At 41.9% G+C, this 21161-nt stretch overlaps 2 long non-coding RNA genes across 2 annotated transcripts; one reads left to right on the forward strand and one right to left on the reverse strand.

Annotated features, from left to right (window-relative positions):
* Positions 1-235: 235 nt before the first annotated feature.
* On the reverse strand, positions 236-6472 carry LOC119867500. The gene is made up of 4 exons (XR_005383813.1): positions 5022-6472; positions 2624-2697; positions 1407-1468; positions 236-522 (listed from the first exon to the last, which is right to left on the reverse strand). It is a non-coding gene; the product is annotated as an uncharacterized LOC119867500 (long non-coding RNA).
* LOC102152835 lies at positions 4326-19426 on the forward strand. Its single transcript, XR_005383812.1, has 3 exons — positions 4326-4860; positions 10267-10384; positions 19304-19426. It is a non-coding gene; the product is annotated as an uncharacterized LOC102152835 (long non-coding RNA).
* The last annotated feature ends 1735 nt before the right edge of the window (positions 19427-21161 follow it).

Below are 21161 nucleotides of genomic sequence, written 5' to 3' on the forward strand. Positions count from 1 at the left end.
AAGGGAGATATAAACCAACTCTATGAGTATAGAAGGTAATTGCTTTATTAAGGGGTTTAAACAGAGCACACTAGAATAAGAAAGAAACAGGTAAGTCAGACTATAGCTATCAAAAAGTATTTCACAAAAAGAGTGCATTAGCACTGGCAATGCAGACAAGCTGGGATGATGTATTATGAGAGGGGGGAACAGCATGCATGCCAGCAAGAGAGGCAAAGAAAGGACTGTTCTGGAAGTTTGTCTTGCTTAAAAGTAATGTAGGCTGAAGGAGCAATCAAATGAGAGGAGGAACTGGTAGACAGAGGCCAAATGATAAGCCCAAAGTTTATACTTAGTCCTCAAAATCAGTAGTCTTTGAACACCGTGAAGCTAGAGGCACTTTATTCATTGGAAACACTTATCAGAAAGCATTAATGCAACAAATCTGCAAAGTCCAGTTGTTCTTGCTGAGGCACGATACGTGTTGGTGGGAATGCTGGAGCTCCATTTGTTTGTAACACCCACAACACCAAAGCCAAACCACTGTTTCAAGGAGGGGGAAGTTGTGGTAGGTAGCCTTTAACATGGCCCCCAATGATCACCACCCCCTAGTATTCAGACTCTCTATAATTCCTTCCCTTGAGTGTGCACTGGATTTAGCAACTCCAGAAGTAGTGATGGAGTCACTTCTAAGATTAGGTTGCAAAGACTGACTTCTGTTGTTTTTATCTCTCTTTCCCTCACTCTGAGGGAGCCAACTGCCATAATGTGAGTGGTCCTATGGAGAAGCCCACATGGGAAGGAATGGGTATCTCTGGCCAACAGCCAGTAAGGACACAAAGAATGCCAGCAATCACATGAGTAAGCCTGGAAGTAAATCCTCCCAGTTGAAAACCACAATTCTAGCCAACACCTTGACTGGAGCCTTGAAAGACCTCATGTCACCTAAGCTACACCCACATTGCTGGCCCACAGTAATTGTGAGATAACAAATGCTTTGTTGCTTAAACCTCTACATTGTGGGGACATTTGTTATGCAGCAAGAGATAACTACTATAGGTATCACTGGGGAATTCAGAATTCAGAGCACACAGTGACAGGATCAAATGTGCATTTTAAATGTTAACTCTGGAATGAGCAAGCAGGAGACATTTACTGGGACAAGACCAGAGATAAGGCGATTGCTAGCCTGGGAGGAGGTGAAGAGAGTGAGCATTGGGGGTGGGGGGGGGGAAGTAGGGGAAGTAGGGACAATGCCAATCATAAGCTAGGAGACAAAGAGGAAGGAACATGTTTCGAGAAGAGGAAAAAAGTCTAACTGAGGTTGTGTGGAGATCCAAATGACTGAGAGTCATCCTTACAGGGAACACTGACAGTTACTTGGAGGAGTCCGAAATAGGGTACTCTATATAAGAAATTGTACTTACACATCAGGGAGCTTTACTCAGAGGCTGCAGACTCCAGTGCCTTTGCGAGTTAAGAGAAGAACCTAAGAGAGAGAAGGGTTCTAGGTATCAAGTAATAGGGAACGGTGGGGACTATGTTGAACTGCAAGGTGCCAGCATTCTTTACAGTGTGAAAGCCAAACATGTTTGAAACACTGCTGTCTATGAGGCTGAATTCAACTAAAAGAGAAGCTGGTTTTCACCACATTCCTGAGGAAGAGGTCACAACAGGGTGAAAAGGGCATGAGCTTTGGAGTCAGGTATCACGGAGTTTAAATCTTGCCTCCACCACTTGCTAACTGATGTCACTGGTCAGGTTACTTATCCTCTCCTAGCTGGCATTTCCTTAGCTGTATACAGGTTAAGAATACCAATTTTAAGGGAATTGTTATGATTTAGATAGTGATTTTTAATGCTAAGTTCCTGGCACAAAATAGATGCTTCAGAAGTAGTAGCTGACATTATGATTGTGATATAATGATGGCCATTATTTTTCACTGAAGGGCACTCCAACATACAGTGAATTGCCCCCACAGTTCTGCTCAGAGAGCCCAAGAGTCATCACAGGATGCCCACACTAGAGCTCCTAGTTCTCAGTGTCCAGGAGGGTGTGTGTGTGAGAGAGAGAGAGACAGAGACAGAGAGACAGAGAACGCTGCAAGTACTTTGAGTAATGGAAAGTTTAATGTCAGGAGGTACATGGCACAGCAAGAAAAACCAAGAGCAGAAGTCACGTACATCCAGGCCTCCAGAAACTGGGATTGTGACCAAAGCAGCCCTGGAAACATGGCAGCAGGAGTTGAAAGAGCTTCACACTTGTGCTCCGGAAATAGGACTTTGCTATTCCCCTTGTGTTGGTACTCATGTTGCCCGTACATGTATTCATTCTTCTTTTTTTAAAAAAAGATTATATTTATTTATTCATGAGAGAGGCAGAGGCAGAAGCAGGCTCCCTGCGGGGAGCCCAATGTGGAACTCAATCCCAGGACCCCGGGATCACCACCTGGGCCAAAGGCAGATGCTCAACCACTGAGCCACCCAGGTACTCCCATTTATTATTTCTACTTTCTTCCCCCTACCTTAAAGCTTCTTTTCTCTCACAATGTGTTTCTTTTTAATTTTGACCTTACAGAGTCCTAACCCCTACTTATTCTTTTCCACTGTAAATCCCTTCTAATTCAGTTCTTGATAGGACCTACCTTTTCCTTTTCCCTTGCAGTTTGAACTGAAAATGAGGATCTGTTTCAACCACCATTTTAGTAGTCCTCTATAGCTGAAGAAAGAAAAGGGGAAATCATGTGATGTAAAAACCACCTAAACTTAAGCAGGAGCTATGGGTGGACAATTTCCCATAGAAGGGCCTGTGGGCATGGAGGCACCATGATTGACATGCCTAGTATAGTGCATACATGAGCCTGAGTCCAGCACAGCCCAGGAGGCTGGGTGGCAGAGCAAATAAAAAATAGGATATTGTTATTTTAGAAGTCAGTATGAGAATATCATTCAGCCATAAAAATGAAGGAAATCCTCCCATTTGCAACAACATGGATGGACCTTGAGGCCATTATGCTAAATGAAATAAACCAGAGAAAGACAAATACTGTATGATCTCACTTATATGTGGAGTCTAAAACAAACAAAAACCCCTAAACTCCTAGATACAGAGAATATATTGGGGATTTCCAGAAGCAGGAAGTGGAGTGGATAAAAGTGGTCAGAAGATATAAACTTCCAGGTGTAGGATAAGTAAGTCCTGGGGATGTAAGGTACAACATGGTGACTACAGTTAATAATACTGTATTATATATTTGATAGTTACTAAGATAGTAATCTTAAAAATTCCCATTATAAAAAAAAATAGTGATTATGTGCAGTGATGGGTATAAACTTGATTTATTGTGATCATTTCACAACATACACAAATATCAAATCTTTAGGTTGTACATCTGGAACTAATGTTTTATGTAAATTACATCTCAAAAATAGTATGTAATTAGTTGCAGGAAGAGAACATGCAACATTACAACACTGGAAGCTTCTTCCAGCAGTCCTGCTGTTTTCACCTCTACCAATGGATCAGGTACAAAGAACTACCAATGCACTTAGCTCTACATGTAATGTCTGTGGTGGCTGCATTTAGATTCTTTATATAGCTGTTTGGAAAATGAACCTCCGCTCTGCTCCAACGTCAAGGGCAAGGCTAAGGTTTATTTTCTTTCTCTGCTGCTCATTCCTATTTGGCCTGGGTGTAGAATCTGGGACATTACTGTTACTTCAGTTCTGAGCAGAGTTCATCCTGGGTGAAAAAAGGGTAGAGAGTCAAGTCTTTGCCCTCAGTGGCAGCTGGCTTTCCCTAGAGAGCTACTATTCCCAAGGATTTTCATTCTCTACTTCTTGAAGAGTGGGCCAAGCCCCAGGGGCAGCTGTTGTAATCTCTAGAAAGTACAGAACTGGGGCTTCCCTACCCTTCTCACATCTCACATGGTCATCCATCCAAATGCATGTGTGCCTGTTTAGAAGCTGACAGTGTGAATAGCTTTGAAAGTGACTGAGGGGAACCCTGGGTGGCTCAGCGGTAGTGCCTGCCTTCAGCCCAGGGTGTGATTCCGGAGTCCTGGATCGAGTCCCATATCAGGCTCCTTGCATGGAGCCTGCTTCTCCCTATGCCTGTGTCTCTCCCTCGCTCTCTCTCCGTCTCTCAAGAATAAATAAGTAAAATCTGAAAGAAATAGAAAGAAAGAAAGAAAGAAAGAAAGAAAGAAAGAAAGAAAGAAAGAAAGAAAGAAAGAAAGAAAGAAAGAAAGAGAAAGAGAAAGAAAGAAAGAGAGAGAGAGAGAGAAAGAGAAAGAAAGAAAGAGAGAGAGACGCGAGAAATATATGGATTCTTAGATTGACAGAATTAGTTAAGTGAAGCATCCTTTTTATTACTTTGGAAAGTGGAGGCACAGAAAAGTGATGAAGTGACTTGCCCAAGGTCATAAAACTACTCATTCTAGAATCCATTCCTGTTGGAGAAGGAATTAGAAACCGTAGGTTTCCAAGACTCCTCCTCTTCCTTCTGCCTTAGAGAGATGAAAAGAAATTGGCTTCTCCTTGTATGCATTTTACCTTTGATTATTCCTTTTTATTCTCTACCCACTGTTAGTTATTAGGGTGATATTTTGATACTGTGTTATTACGGACCCAGCAATGCCCAAACCCCAGCATGCCTGCCACTTCCCTCTCCTCTTCCCACCAGCCTCAGAGGAAGTTAAGCACACTACATAATTATACATTGTGAAACAAAATGTCTCTTTATTAATGGCCCAGGCACCCATGCCCCAAAGCAGAGCTCTCTGGTCCAAGAGGAAGTGAGGCCTTCTTCTTGGGATTTTCCTGCCCTCTGACCACATGCAAAGAGGAGGAAGTCTAAGAAATAGAGGAACTCTATGGCCAGGTTTGTACAATAGGCTTTGGCTTATTTGCTCACCCAAATGCATGTTAGGAGGAAAGTAGAAGAAACTGGCTAAGCCTGATCCATCTAGAAGGGATACAGGAAGCACAAGAGAGGAGCCCAGAAGTTCACACCCTTTAGCAAATAGAGCCTATATTAGTTACCTGGTGTTGTGTAACAATTCACTCCAAAACTTAATCAATGACTATTGTTGAAAGCCATTATCTCTGACAGCTTCTTGGGTCAGGAATTCAGACAGGGCACAGCAAGGATGGCTTTTCTCTGCTCCACAATTTCTGGAATCTCCACCGGAAGACCCAAAGACTGAGGACTGGACCGGTCTGAAGGAACATTCATTCACTCATACATCTGGTGGTTAGCTGTCAGCCAGGACATGTGGCCTTTCCATGTGGCTTCCCCCAAACATGACAAGTGTCCTGAGAGAATGCCACATGGAAGTCATATTAACTTCTGTGATCCAACTTCCAAAGTCCTTCTGTGACATTTGAGTAGTTGAGGCAATTGTAGATATCTGCCTGAGACCAGAGGGCTCCTTCTGTTCTCCACAGATGCCACCTCACAATGAAGCAGGTCAACATCACATCATAAGAAGACCATGAGAGATGAGACATTTTAGGAATATACAGCCTACCACATAGTCCAATCAATGTCTTGTGCTCAGATCATTCATATTAGAAACTTCTTTGTTACTGAGTGAGGAGCCAGGAAGAAAGGTAATCTGAGATAAGCATGGCTGGGAAGAGGGCCCACAATTTTATTTGTCACAGAACCACCACCCTTTCCCTACAGATTACTTTAAAGACTCCTATTTCACTCTCTCTTCTCTCACTTCTCCCTTACCTTGGCCAGAATACAAATTCAAATAAACTATCTAGTTTTGACTTCTGGATACCACTGGGTTGTTGGGTAAGAGGGCATGTATGTAGATATTCAAAAGGATCCCTGCTGAATCAGCCCCCTTCCAAACAAAACAAAACAAAACCTAACACTATGTTATACAGTCTGAGAAATCCACATGAGTTAATTTGTCTTAATACTGTACCAACTATAAATTTCCTATTAATCATGTATACTCTAATGGAAGTTCATTTGAATTTGAACTTAGGGGAGGGGAAGAGAGGATTTGAAAGTTGATAAGGATAAGATAGAGGAGAAAGGAAAATTAGAAGGAGTGGAAGCTATAATTACCGGAACTTGTTGTGTTACAGTTCACCATGATCCAATTCCTAAAAGTATTTTACAGAGTTTTCCAGCTATAAACCTACAATAGTGGCTTGGGGACCACAGATCCTCCTCTGCCTCTCTCCCAAAGATCAATCCTGGAGGCCAGGCTTCGCCTTCATCCTACCCCTCACCAGAAATGCCTCTTATCTCTGAGTACCTCTACAGAAGGAACTAGGTCATTTATATTTTTTAATTAAAAATAGTAACAATAACTATCATACCAACATTTCTTAAGAGCTATGTGCCACATACTATGTTAAGTGCTCACAGTATCTTCAAATAATCTTTACAAAAATAATCTAGGTGGGGATCCCTGGGTGGCTCAGCAGTTTAGCACCTGCCTACCGTCCAGGGCATGATTCTGGAGTCCCGGGATCAAGTCCTGCATCGGGCTCCCTGCATGGAGCCTGCTTCTCCCTCTGCCTGTATCTCTGCCTCTCTCTCTCTGTGTGTGTCTCTCTCATGAAAAAAATGAATAAATAAATAAAACCTTTAAAAAAAAAAAATCCACCCACCCCCCCCATAGATGAGAATGCTGAAATGTTCAATAATTTGACCAACACAGCCCAGCTGATAAAGCCTGAAGCTGAGCTTTGAACCCAGGCAGCCTAACTCTGGAGCCCAAGCTCTTAACAATTGCATTATGAAATAGGAAAACCTCAATACAAATACAAACCAGTTACTGATGGGAAAGATCATTCTAAACATCTTTGTTATTAATAAAAAAGATAAACATAATGAACTGAAACTACTAAAGTATTTAGTGAAGAAGAAAAAATAGCAAGTCAGGAGTAGAAAAAATGAAAATATGCATAAATAAAATAAAAACAAAAACAAATTAGTATATTAAAATAGTAAAAAGTGTTTTTTGTGAAAATCATTATTCTCAACCAAAACAAGAGAAAATATGAATAAGAAAGACATAATATATTACCAAATGTGTGCTTACTTAAAAAAATATAAAGCACTGTGACAGATCAAATAACTGGAAAAGAAATACAACCAGTTACCCCACAAGATGCCTGATCCTGATGGGTTTATGAAAATTTTCCAAAATTTCAAAAAACAAAAAAATTCCTGTGTTATGTAAACTGTAAATGTGTGTTTGTGAGTCTGTGTTGTTGGTCACCCAATTTATTTTATGAAGCAAAAATGATTGATTTCAAAATTTGAATAGGAAACAAATCAAATTATAGGCCAATCTCATTAATAAACAAACACATTAAGATTTTATGTTAGCCAAAAAGGGAGAAAAATACTTTACACATACTCGTCACATGTTTAATTCTAGAAATGCAAAATGGGTACAAAAAAGTAGAACTAATACAGCACATCACATTAACAGAAAAATGGAAATAGCTGTCCATGTTTTATCCAAAGAGACTTTAATAAGTTGTTGGCTAGAATTTTCATCTCTTCCTGATGAAAACTGAAAATCAGGTATTGATAATTAGGATTGCTTTTGTCACTGAATCTAGTTCAGTAATTCATCAGAAAGGTGGATTCCTGGTCAGCATTGTTTAAAGCCATTTCTCTTATAGGAGAGTATATCCTTTACTCTTGTAGAGGGGATGTGGAAGAAGGGGGACTGGTCACAGAAAAATATCAGCACCTTGGGACAGAGACCCTTGTATTTGCAGACTGTGGCACTAGGGATCTAGGATCCAAAGAGAGACCAGCTCAAGAGGCTCACATGTAGGAAATAACTTAGCAATGCCCAGGAAAAGGAAGTGGACAAATGCTTCCAAATGTCCTAATGATACACTCTTTTTTGTTTTGTTTTGCTTATTTTGATTTGAACTGCCTCCAAACTATTTTTTCTTAAGATGTATTTATTTTAGAGAGAGGAGCGGGGAGGGGAGGGAGGGAGGGAGAGATGGAGGAGGAGAAAGAAAGAGAAAACATGTAGGGGGCAGGGGCAGAGGCCGAGGGAGAGAGAGTCCGAGTTGTGCTGAGCCTGGGCGAGGCTGGATGCAAAGACCCCAGACCACCACCTAAGCCAAAACCAAGAGTCAGACGCCCAACTGTGTCACCCAGGCGCCCCGCCTCCAAACTATTTTTATCTTCAGCCATTCCAAACAGGAAACTAGCGCAACATTAGCTTTGTTGGACTTCCAGTCTAAACATGATGGAGTATGTACTGAAAACAAAGAGTTGATTTTATTCTTAAAGAAGAAACACATACTGGTTTTCTCAAATCAGGATCTCTTATTCTAGAAATGTCATCAATAACTATGCAGGAAGAAAATATTATGTATAAATATTAGAAAGAAAGAAACAGGAGTGTCTGTTTTACAGATGGCATGATTGCAGACCTAGAAATCTAAGGAAATCAACTAAAATTACTGAAAGTAATGAGTTCTAAAAAATTGACACTGAAAAATTTGTATGTGTGTATATATTGTATTGCATTATATATGTATACATGTTAGTATGTATACTGATATCTAACAAGGAAATACACTGCAGCCCCGGTGGCTCAGCGGTTTAGCCCCGCCTTCGGCCCAGGGTATGAATCTCGAGACTGGGGATGGAGTCCCACATCCGGCTCCCTGGCATGGAGCCTGCTTCTCCCTCTCCCTCTGCCTGTGCCTGTGTCTCTGCTACTCTCTCTGTGTCTCTCATGAATAAATCAATTTAAAAAATTTAAAAAAAAAACAAGGAAATACAATAAAAATGGATTTCTAATGTTGCTCTTACAACAAAAAGATTAAATGCACAGGGATTGACTTAACTTTTGGCAAGGGTTATTCAGAGAAATTATAGAGAAGGGTAATAAATTGAGTGCTAGGTCTACTCTTGATTAAGAAAGTAAATACAGTATTTCCAAGGTTAGTATGTAGATTTATCGAAGGTTAAAGAGTCTAACAAATGAAGATACAATTCCTCTGGTATAATAACAAGAAAAATGCCAAAGAATGCTGATTTTAAAAAACATCATGATTACAGACTTACCCTGCCTAATATTTTGCTTTAGTAAACTTTGAAATGTATTATAAAGCAATAATTATAAAAGCAATAAAGCTACATTAAAATATAATTAAGTTGTTAAATCATAAAAAATAGAGATGTAACAGATTAATTCAAAGAGTTTGAGTATGACCAATCAGAAGTAACACAGTAAGGAAAGAAATCATTAATAAATGCTATTAAGACAATCAGATATTGGCATTAAAAAAAAGCATTTACTTACACGGTAGTTAAGAACCAAATTGGAATCAGTTCATCAATGGCAAGTTTTTAAAATTCCTAATACTCCTTTTCACTCTTTGTACAATGGAACTTATCACACCTATCTTGAAGGTAGTTTTGAGAAGTTACTTAGCAACATAGTAAAGCACTTAGCGTGGTGCCAGGAGCATAGTGAATAATATCATCATGAATCAGAGCGTTAAATATAAACTAGAACAAATTGGTTAAATGATCTAGAAATATAAACAGAAAAACATTTATCCCAGTGGTGGAGAAGAAACACATTTCTGATCACAGAAGCATGAAGAACAAGATGGACTTACAAAACTTAAACACACACACACACACACACACAACACAACCTCTTTCAAACAAAATGTATTCTTAAGAATATTATTGAGCTCCTAAGTGAGGTAGCTTTGGGAAGGCTGTTGCCAGTCAAGGCAATGGGGGGCGGGGCGGGGGAGGAATTCAGGTGCTGGACTGAATTTCAGGATGAAGTCTCTTTGTCAAAAAGCCCTATCCTAGGGTTGTGCTAAGGGGCTTGCTTTCCACTAGAACTCCAGCAAAGGTGGTCTCCCTCTCTGCTGTAATACCCCCTTTGGCTAGGTTTGTCCAGAGCCCAGTGGTCCCTCCTCCCCCAGCTTGGGTCCAGAGCAGCTTCATGTGGGCAGAACAGGTATGTGGTACTCTCAGTTCACACTGCCAGCTGAACCATCTCTCTCTCTTTGCAGAGGCTGTTGCTCATCTGTCCCAGCCAGCTGCCTCCAGCCTGCCCAATGGACCCATCCCTGTTACCACTTCACCCCACCAAACCAATGTCATTACTTCACTTTTTCCTTCTCCCTAGTAATCCCAAATTGCCTGTCGTTCCCCCATCCCCATCCCAACCAATATACCTTCTGTATTACTCAGGGTTCTTCAGAGAAGCAGAACCAATATATGAAGAGATTTTTTTTTTTTTTTAATAAGGGACTGGCTCACACAATTATGGAGGCTGAGAAGTCCAGACCCAAGAGAACCGATGGTAGAGTTCCCATGCAAGGCCAAGTCTGAACGCAGGGGAAGACGAACACTCCAGCTCCAAGATGTAAGGCAGAGAGAATTCTCTGTGTACTTGGTATTTTTTCTCCTATTCGGGACTTCAGTGGGGGCGGTCCACCCACCTTGGGAAGGGCCTTATTCCGCCTTCTTCAGTCTACCAATTCAAATGCTAACCTTATCCAGAAACACCCTCACAGACACACCCAGAAATAATGTTCAGCCAAATATCTGGGCACTCCAGTGGCCCCGTCCAGTTTACACAAAAAATTAACCATCACAACCTCAACTGTGTAGTTCATACCTCTAAGCATTTGTGCAGAACTGTTCCCTTTCTCATCCTCATCTGTGTAGTGACTTTACCCCTTATGACTCAGGTAACTCCTCCAGGAAGCCTTCCTTGACACATCCTAGCTGAACCAAAAGCCCTCTTCAAGCATCACAGCAACCTACCTGTGCATTTCTCCCTGACCAGGTTGCAAATTTCTCATGGACAGGTGACCATCATAGCTCTTAGCCATCTTTGTTCCTCGCACAGTGGGGCCCATGGTAGTTTTAAGAAAGGTCTTGTACCACCTGCTGCCATCTGTCTCACGGCTGGCCACGAGATTTGACATCACTATTGTCCTACTGAAGCTGCTCAGACGAATTCAGACGGTAGTTCTCAGCCCTGATGCGTGTGGGACTCTTCTGGGGAGCTTATAAAAATACCAGTGCTGGGGCCCCACCCAAAGCCAATTAAGTCAGAATCTCTGGGGATGAGCCCAAGTATCAGTATTTGTTTCAAAAAGCTCCCAGATTGATTTGCCTGTGCTGCCAGAGTTGAGAACCATCAATTTAGGACATAATTCAGAGCTTCAGAGCCAGACTAGGAGCTGATCTTAATTCTGAATCTGACAAGGCAGATGGGGAAGGGCACCCCGGTGCTGTGGTTGCTATGCAGGACTTGGGGGAGTCTGGAAGCATCTCAGCTCCTCCTCAGGGCCTCCCCCTCCACAATCCTACCCCCATGAGGCGGAAGGCTTACAGTAATCACCTTCACGTGTTCTTGAAGGCTAGCTGTTGAAGCTCTTTCTCTGGGAACTGGCTTTGAATGCTGCCTCCCTCATCCACGGGCTTGTCCTTACCTCTGGTCAGGGGGATGGGGCACTTCAATTCGCCTCAGCTCCTCCCTCTGGAATAGAAGGGTTGCATGATAGTATGGAGGATCCAAGGAGAGCCTGAAATATATATAATTCTAGAGGCCCCCTCTTTAAGAAAAAGAATACAAAATTACAAATCACAGAATTGCTTGGGTCTTCGCAAAGTTGGGGGAAGGACGGGTGCAAGCGCTGCATCCTAAATTTTAAGTTTTAGCAGCTTCAGAGCAGATCTGCTTCTGAGAATAATAGCTATGATTTATTGTGTCAATTTGTACCAGAGACTTTTCATTTATAGCTCTCTTTACAATAAGCAAGGTGGTGTTATCCTATTTTACAAATGAGGAAACCCTGGTTCAAAAGTGTTTGTTACTTATCCCAAGGCACACACATGCAACTAGAATTCAGTTCAGTTCTGGCTGTTTCCTGAACCCAGATTCTTTCCACCACACCAGCAGATCTCAACATCTATGGAGGTTGTATATGCCCTGGGCCCTGGGATTATCATAAGAAGCAGGCAAATCTAGAAGTATATCAAATATTGTATGTACATGGAAAAATTAATGTGACTTGTATAAACCTGGAATGTTTCCTACAATGCTTGGATACTACTGTAGCTAATAAAATGATATCATTTAAAAGCACAAGTGTTACTTAGAGCCTAAGTCATGATCTCCTTTCTCAATCAAGAGATATAGAAAGTACAACCCTTACATGAGGACTTGCAATTTTTTTAAATATATTTTTAAAATTTATTCATGAGAGACACACACACAGAGAGAGGAGGCGGAGACACAGGCAGAGGGAGAAGCCAGCTTCACGCAGGGAGCCTGATGTGGGACTCCATCCCAGGATCACGCCCTGGGCGGAAGGCAGGAGCTAAACCACTGAGCCATCCAGGGATCCCCCCCAATTTTTTAAAAAATATTTTATTTATTTATTCATGAGAGACACACACAGAGAGAGGCAGAGACACAGGCAGAGGGAGAAGCAGGCTCCATGCAGGGAGCCTGACATGGGACTGGATCCCTGGTCTCCAGGATCAGGCCCTGGGCTGAAGGTGGCGCTAAACCGCTGAGCCACCCGGGCTGCCCCTCCCCCCATTTTTTTTACCTTAAATGGGACCCTGGTGCTGGAAAGCTTTGGATGCCCACTATATGAATGGAGCTGTGGTGCAGCTCATGTTCCCTGGGTCGGCCATGGCCCCCCACTTTCCATAGGGTTCCATATTCTCAAATAGTGGTCTCTAAAATGAAAGACTATAAAACAATATGTTGGGGGTAAAGGAAGAATATATCTGAAATTCTATTTATATTTACTTTTACCCCTACCTTTAAAAATATCCACGTATGGGGGTTTCTGGTGGCTCAGACGTCTGAGTGTCCAACTCTTGATTTCAGTTGGTCATGACCTCAGGGTTGTGAGATCCAGCCCCAAGTTGGGCTCCGGACTCAGCAAGGAATCTTTTTTTTTTTTTTTTTAAGATTTTATTTATTTATTCATGAGAGACACAGAGAGAGACAGAGACACAGGCAGAGGGAGAAGCAGGCTCCTTGCAGGGAGCCCGATGTGGGACTTGATCCCCAGTCTCCAGGATCATGCCCTGAGCCAAAGGCAGACGCCCAACCACTGAGCCACCCAAGGATCCCACATCAGCAAAGAATCTGCTTGAGATTCTCTTTCTCTCCTTCTCCCTTCGCCCCTCCCCCCACTCGAGCTCTCTGTGTCTTTCTCTCTCACAAAATGTTTTAAAATATTCATGTATGCTTATGTTTCATAAGGTATATATACATGTTTGTAACTATAAATAAGTATGTATCTCATGACATAAAAGTTAAAAAGCACAGACCCTGGGATCAGACTGCCTGGGTTAAAATCTTGGGTTTGCCTTTGTATGTCCCTGGAAAAGAATCTTTTCTGTGCTTCAGTTTCATCATCCGTGAAATGGAGATAATAATACCTAACTATGGAGAGTTGCTGTGAAAATTGAGTTAACACATGCAGAATATTTAGAACAACGTCCTACAGTAGTAAGAGCTGTGGAAGTTTTTTTTTTTCTGTGATTAAAACTAAATTGAATTTAAATAAAGAATTTTTAAAAAATAATAAAAATTTGAAAAAATGCACAATGATTATTTTGCATATGTTAAGGCGTATTAAGGGTGCATTCTTTCAACCAAAAAAGGTACAATCTTAAAAGTTTGGCAATCACTGCTCTGACAATTCGACTAACTATTGTAGAAGCAAAGAAACCAACGAGTCTGGGGGAGTAGATCAAGACTACCCCCTGGCAGCTGCCCCCTTCCACTTAAGCCAGATTCTAGCTCTGGGATCTGGGCTGGCACTGCCAAATTGCCTAACTACCCAGGAGTTAAAAGGGGGTGCTAATATGCTGGGATTATTTCTCTTTGTGCTGTTCTCCTGCCCAGGAATGGGAGACAGGCTGTACACAGAGCTTCCCTCTGATGACGGCTGGCGGTGGGGGTAGAGAGACCAGATAACAAGGCTCCACTTACAGCAGCTTCCCACTCCCTCCAAGGAAGAAGAAAGGGGTCTGTGTGCTGGGGCCATCGCCCTGCCAGCAGCCTGAGAGAACAGCTGCTGATCCCCTGCCCCGAGATCCCTCTGGTCTCATCTCAGGAAGTAGAAACATCAGCTGCAAAGAAAAGAAGTACATTGAGTTTTGCTTATGCTGTCCACTTTTCTTTCCTCTTTTGCTCTTTCCAGTGACAATTTCAGTCTGTATCCCCCCACAGCCTCAGTGCCCTTAAGCCCAGGAGTCTACTGGTCTGGCTCTCCTGATTCCCTGGATACTGTCATCCAGATTCCTTTCTTCATGGAGGAAAGTCCCTAAAGACCTTTGTAAAGTCCCAACCCCCACTCCAGGCTCCTCTTCTCCCTCTTTGGGTCTGCCTCTCATTTACTCAGAGAGATTTATAACTTATGCAAATAAATGTAGATGATTAGGCAAATGATTATGTAAATGATGCTTTTCCTTCTCCCCAGTCCCAATTCTGGTAACACTAGGAGAAAGAAACAATAGTGATTAAATCCTGACATTCGAGACAAACATGGATAAACCTTGAGGGCATAATGCTAAGTGAAATAAGTCAGACACAGAAAGATAAATACTGTATGATCTCACTTATATGTGGAGTCTAAAAAAAAAAACAAAAACCCAAACTCACAGAAACAGAGTGTAGATTGATTGGTGGTTGCCAGGGGCTGGAGGGTGAAGGTGATCAAAGGGTACAAACTTCCAGTTATAAGATGAATAAATTCTGGGATCTAACCTACAGCAAAGTGACTAGAGTTAACAAAAATGTACTACATACTTGAAAGTTGCTAAGGGAGTATATCTTAAATGTTCTCACCACACGCACATACAAAAGATAATGATGTGAGGTGATGGATATTAGCTAACATTATCGTGGTCATCATTTTGCAAGATATACATATATCAGATTATCACATTATACATCTTAAATTTACGTGATGTTGTACATCAATTATATCTCAAAGCTGAAAAAATGATTAAGATGGGAAATAGAATCAATGTGTAAATAGTAAAGAAGCTGGGATTTTAATCTAGAAAATAAAATGTAATGCTTCCTCACAGCAACATTTTATTTCCACAGAGGATAACATAAAGGAGGTTTTTGATCCTTGAATTTCCATGAAAGCCTCAAATCCACAGCAAACTATGGAATAGGACTACCTATACCCATTGCATTTTCCCACTGAAAATGGCCTCTTAGGAAATGGTCGAGGGGACTGATTGCTATATTTTACCCTTAGCTCATGCTATTACGTTGGTGTAGTATACACAGAAAAAATCCTGAATTTTCTGCACGATAGACAAAATATCTTCATAGGAAGAACCATAAATCCAACTATTCCATTTATATTTTAAAAACATTTGCCCTTATTGTAAACAGTTAATAGGGGCGCCTGGGTGGCTCAGCGGTTGGGCGCCTGCCTTCAGCCCGGGGCCTGATCCTGGAGACCTGGGATCGAGTCCCGCATCGGGCTCCCCGCGGGGAGCCTGCTTCTCCCTTTGCCTGTGTCTCTGCCTCTCTCTGTGTCTCTCATGAATAAATAAAATCTTTAGAAAAAAGAAAACAGTTAATAAAGCTGGCTTTTCATGAACCACATAAAAATAATTACTGGGTTTTTAAATTGAAATAGTATTATAATGCTCACTTTTGCAGATTGAACAACATCTATAGTTCAGAAGGCCTGCTGAAGCTTCTGGGAAAGGTTATTGGAAGCCAGTACATGATGACTGCTGAAAATCTAATAATTTCAAATCCTGTTGCAACTGAAATTCTAGCTCTGATTTCCACCTACTCAGACTATTATTTATTAAACTGACCCACATCACATCCACACACAAGCTCTAGGAGACCATAGAATGTTTTCTCTAAAGTTATAGAAACAAATGTTATTAGAGAGCCATTTTTAAACATATGAATTATATTCTATTGCTTATTTAAAAGTGAATGCCAAATTGGAATTTTTTAGAAAACTTCTTAGCAGCACCATCTAGTGGGCAGTTCAGAAAAAAGAAAAAAAAAAAAAAACCAGTCTGAATACCAACTTCTTGGAATGATTTATTTAAATTTTACTTAATGAAGTTTGTTCCATCTTCTGACATAGAGTCGAAATTATGAAATAGTCTTGAAGACCACTTGGATAATTGAAAACATAGTGGTATATGGCATGCCTGGGTGGCTCAGCGGTTGGGCCTTTGCCTTTGGCTCAGGGCGGGATCATGGAGTCCTGTGATTGAGTCCTGCATCAGGCTCCCCGCAGGGAACCTGCTTCTCCCTCTGCCTGTGTCTCTGCCTCTCTCTCTTTCTCTGTGTGTCTCTCATGAATAAATAAATAAAATCTTAAAAAAAAGAAAAGAAAGAAAGTAGTATAGTGGTATAGCAACACTTAGATTTTCTCCAACAGTTCAAGTTCAAATTTCCAATTTCCATATATTCTCATAACAAACATTCTTGAATTTTGTATTTCTTTTTACGTAACATTATTGCTTTAAATAAAGAGAATTTTCTAGTTATACCATAAAGTGTAATTTGATTTTTAGTTCTTTGTAAGCATTTTTAAAAAATATTTTTTTACTTATTTATGAGAGACACAGAGAGAGGCAGAGACATAGGCAAAGGGAGAAGCAGGCTGCCTACAGGGAGCCTGATACGGGACTCAATTCCAGAATCCTGGGATCACTACCTGAGCCAAAGGCAGATGCTCAACCAGTAGGCACCCAGGTGCCCCTCTTTGTAAGCATTTTTAAATTTAAGTCATAAATTATGATAAATTTTATTGGGTAAACTTTATTGTTCTAAAGTTGGGAGAGGGCACCTAGTGGCTCAGTCAATTGAGTGTCTTATTCTTGATCTTGGGGTGTGAGATTGAGTCTAGAGCCCCGAGCTAGGCTCTGTGCTCAGCATGGAGTCTGCTTTGTTGCTCTCCCTCCCTCCCACCCCCACTTGTGTGCTCTCCCTAAAATAAATAAATAAAAGCTTTTTAAAAAAAATAAAAATAAAGTTAGGGGTGGGTACACAAGGCAAAAGTTAGGTTACCAATGGAAATTTGGTTTTTATACCACCTTATGTTAAGCTGTGCTGGATACTTTTAAACAGCTAATGAGCAATCTTTCCATCCAAATTGCAGGCTTTCCAGGAGCTTACATTTGGTGAGAAAGCAAAGAAAATAAGCAAAGAAATAAAGAAATATATAGTAACTGGGCTATGGTGAAAATGCAGTGTCAAAGAGATAGGAAGCACAGGGGGAAAAAAGGAAGCACAGGGGAAGGGAATTATTGCTATTGTATGTATGATAGGCAGAGAAAGATCTTCTAATAAGGTGAACTGAAACAGAAAAGAAAAAGAGAGAGTGAGCAACCTATGCAGATAGCTGAGGGAAGTGAGTTTCAGGCAGAGAGAATAGGAAGTGTAAAGGCCCTGGGGTGGGAGCTTGCTTGACATATTCTGAGAGCACCAAGGAGTCCAGATTGGTTGGAACAGAATGATTCAAGTAGAGAAATAGGAGATAGGACAGAGAGGTTATGGGGCTTTGCGGCATTGCAGAGAATCTCATTTTTATTCTAAATGAGATGGGAAACCACTGGAGGATTTTGAGCAGAAGAGTTACTCTGGCAGGGTGAGCGTTCAGAACAATTGGCTGTTATCAATAAGGCCATAGTAAAACAAGGGCTGAAGCAACAAGTCCAGTTAGAATGCTGTTGCCCCAGGTGAGAAATAACTATAGCTTGGCCCCAGATGACATCAGAGGAAGCAGTGATAAGTACTTATATTCTAAATATATTTGCAGGTAGAGCCACCAAGATTTGCTGATAGATTAGATATGGAGGGTGAGATAGAGAGAAGAGTCAAAGATGACCCTAAGGTTTATAATCTGAGTGAACGGCCAGATGAGAGTGCTACTTACTGAGAATGGGAAGGAAAAGGGGATCCCTGGGTGGCTCAGCGGTTTAGCGCCTGCCTTTTACCCAGGGCATGATCTTTGAGTCCCGGGATCGAGTCCCACATTGGGCTCCCTGCATGGAGCCTGCTTCTCCCTCTGCGTATGTCTCTGCCTCTCTCTCTGTGTGTCTCTCATGAATAAATAAATAAAATCTAAAAAAAAAAAAAAAGAATGGGAAGGAAAAGCCTCTATGGGGGGGGGGAGGTTGACATATATCAAGAGCTCAATTTGAACACGTTTAGTTTTAGATATCTATTAGACATCCATCCACATGTACATTTCAAGGAGACAAGACAAATGGGAGAGGTCCAGGTTAAAGATGTGAATTCAGGAGTTTCCAGTGTGTAGATGATATTTGAAGTTGTACAACTGAGGTCACCAAGAGAGGAGGTGTACATAAACAAAAGAAGACGTTGAGAGAGTAGGCCCAAAGGCCCCCCAACATTTGGAGGTGAGGGAGGTGAAGAACCAGCAGTGGAGGCAAGCAGGAGGCTCGTGAGGTAGAAGAAGTCAAAAGAGTGGTGGTATCCTGGAATTGGGTAAAGCAAGCCTCTGAAGTAAGAGGGAATGATCCATGAGTCAAGTACGATGAGAACCAGGATTGACCATTGGATTCAGCAACAGAAAAGCACTGGTGACCTTGACAAAGGCAGCTAGTAGAGTGATGGGAATACAAGCCTGAGTGGAACAGATTCAAAAGAGCATGGGAGAAAAGCAATGGGAAACAAAGAGAATAATCAGTACAGAAGTTTTGCTATGCATGAGAATTTTGGGTAATTAGAAGGGGTCAAGATTTTTTAAGGCAGGAGGAAGTTTTTAAATATATATATTTTATTTTTTTATTTTATTTTTCAAAGATTTTTATTTATTTATTCATAAGAATGCACAGAGAGGAGAGAGAGAGAGGCAGAGACACAGGCAGAGGGAGAAGCAGGCTTCATGCAGGGAGCCTGACGTGGGACTCGATCCAGGGTCTCCAGGATCACACCCTGGGTTGCAGGCGGTGCTAAACCACTGAGCCACCAGGGCTGCCCTATATGTATTTTTTAAATGGGAAAAAATACAGCTTGTTTATAGGATGATTGGCAAGAAGCCACAAGGAAAAGGGAAATTGGAGCAGAAGAAAGAGGAAAGGATTGCTGGGAGAAAGGATCTGAGTAGGTGAAAGGGGAGGGGATCCAGAGTCAAGTGGAGGAGTTGGGTTTTGACAGAGTTCGTTCACAGAAATAGGAGGGAAGACAGAAGATGTGAGCACAGATGCAGGGAGGTAGGTAGATGTGTTGATGGCTGCCTGTGGAAGCTCTCTTCTAATTGCTTCTATTTTCTCTGTGAAGAAAGCAAAGCCATCAGCTGAGAAGGAAGTGATGGAATTCAGAAGAATAGGAGGTAAAGTCAGCAAGAAGAGTGGGGAAATGAACACCCGAGGAAATGTAATAAGATAGCATCCTTGAGGTTAGTGGCATTAATTTTTTAGTGACCACGTCCTTCTCTGAATTCAATACTAATGTTCTACATTATTCATTTCCCCATGACACATGTTTCATTCTATTACCGTTTAACTGATTTTGAGAGTCTTCTCTCTCTCTCTCTCTTTTTTTTCTAATTTTTCCTCACCTGTTTCGCCAAGGGGTCCAAGACAACTTACATGCAATAGAGAATTATTCTGAACTCTGTAACTGAGGACTTCAGGAAAAAAAGAGGAGGGGGGAATATATGTATGGTCCAGCAGTGCAGCCACTGTTTGGGGAGACCTATATCTCGAGTACAGTGCTGTCCAGTCTGCAGAGTTGATGTACCGAAACCCACATCCTTCCACCTGGACTGTACCACTAATAAACGTGATATTTGGCCCCGTAGTTACTTCTGATTTATTCCTCCATTTATTCTGAGGCTGGCTGGAGAAGCCATTCATTAGAGACCCTCTTGAAGACCGTAAGAACTTAGGTCAAGGAGACAAAGGAATATTCAGATAACATTTTGAGACTAGAGGAGAGTCTGCTGGTGCAAATTGTGAATTGAGTCCCTTGAGAACTCACGGGAAGGATTTGGAAGACCAGGCATCAGATCAGGAGATGTACAGAGCCAAACGGGGGTGAGAGTTCAGTGATGAAGTGAGAGATGGCTGGGAGTTTGGCCTTTATGCAGCAGATAAGGTGCGAGGAGAGCAATACAGGTACAGGTAGAGCTGTGTGCTGGATGCTGTGCAAGGCCCAGGTCCCCCCTTTCAGTACCAAGAAACTTATTCCCTCAGCTCCTGGGAGTGTTAGCTGCTGGCAGAGGCCAGGGACCTGAGTTTCTCCAAAGATAACTGACCTTGGCTGAAGGTAGATGCCTTGTTCAAGGCCATGCCTCCCTGGGGACGACCCACATTCAAAAGCAAGCGCAAGTGAACATACAAAGCCCAATCCCCTTGCCTCAATTCAGGGGGCCTGCTGAAGCTTTACCTGCCTTCCCGTTCAACTCTCCTTCTGTTCAGTCTTGCTTTCTTCACTCCTGTACAGACATTGTTCCCGAGGGCACTCAGCAGCATAATTTGTGCATGGAAATCTCTACACCAGAGTCTCTTTCCTGGGGATCTTGGCCTATGACAGTTGCTAACAGAACTGGTCCCAGGAAGGAAACTCTAAAGTGGGATTTTGGAGCTGCATTACAAACCAAGCGACTAGCAATGAAAATGTTGTCCCTGGTGGAACGTGAAATATTGAAAGCTTCTGGCATGCTATAACTGTGCAAAAGTTAAAACTTTCATATCAGTGGAGGGCTCCACGCTGGGTGGAGAGCCTACTTAAGAAAACAACAACAACCAACCTTCATCAGTGAGGACGTTGAAGTGGGATACCCATAGAAGATAATGAGGGCAATATCTCAGGCATCTGAGAGGTTTATAGGAAGTGGTAATTACATGGAGTCAGATGGCTGTTGCTGGGGGCTACTGCTGCACTAGAGAAACACAATAAAAGGTGTGAAGGTCATTAATTACCAATGTAAGATGAACAGCCAATGTCAGAGGCCTTCCCTGGCAGTGTGTAAGAGACTCATCTACTGCAGTCACAGGGCAGAAAAAAACGGAGGATCAAGACCAGGACTAAATTATAAGGGAAATGGAGTTCTAAGGAGGGTTGGATTCTCGTGGAAATTCTGCTTTGCCAAAGGTAGGGCTGTGATTAGGAAGAAGTGCGACCCTGTGACTTG

The sequence above is a fragment of the Canis lupus genome, chromosome 34, assembly GCF_011100685.1.
Source record: "Canis lupus familiaris isolate Mischka breed German Shepherd chromosome 34, alternate assembly UU_Cfam_GSD_1.0, whole genome shotgun sequence".
Classification (NCBI taxonomy): Eukaryota; Metazoa; Chordata; class Mammalia; order Carnivora; family Canidae; genus Canis; species Canis lupus.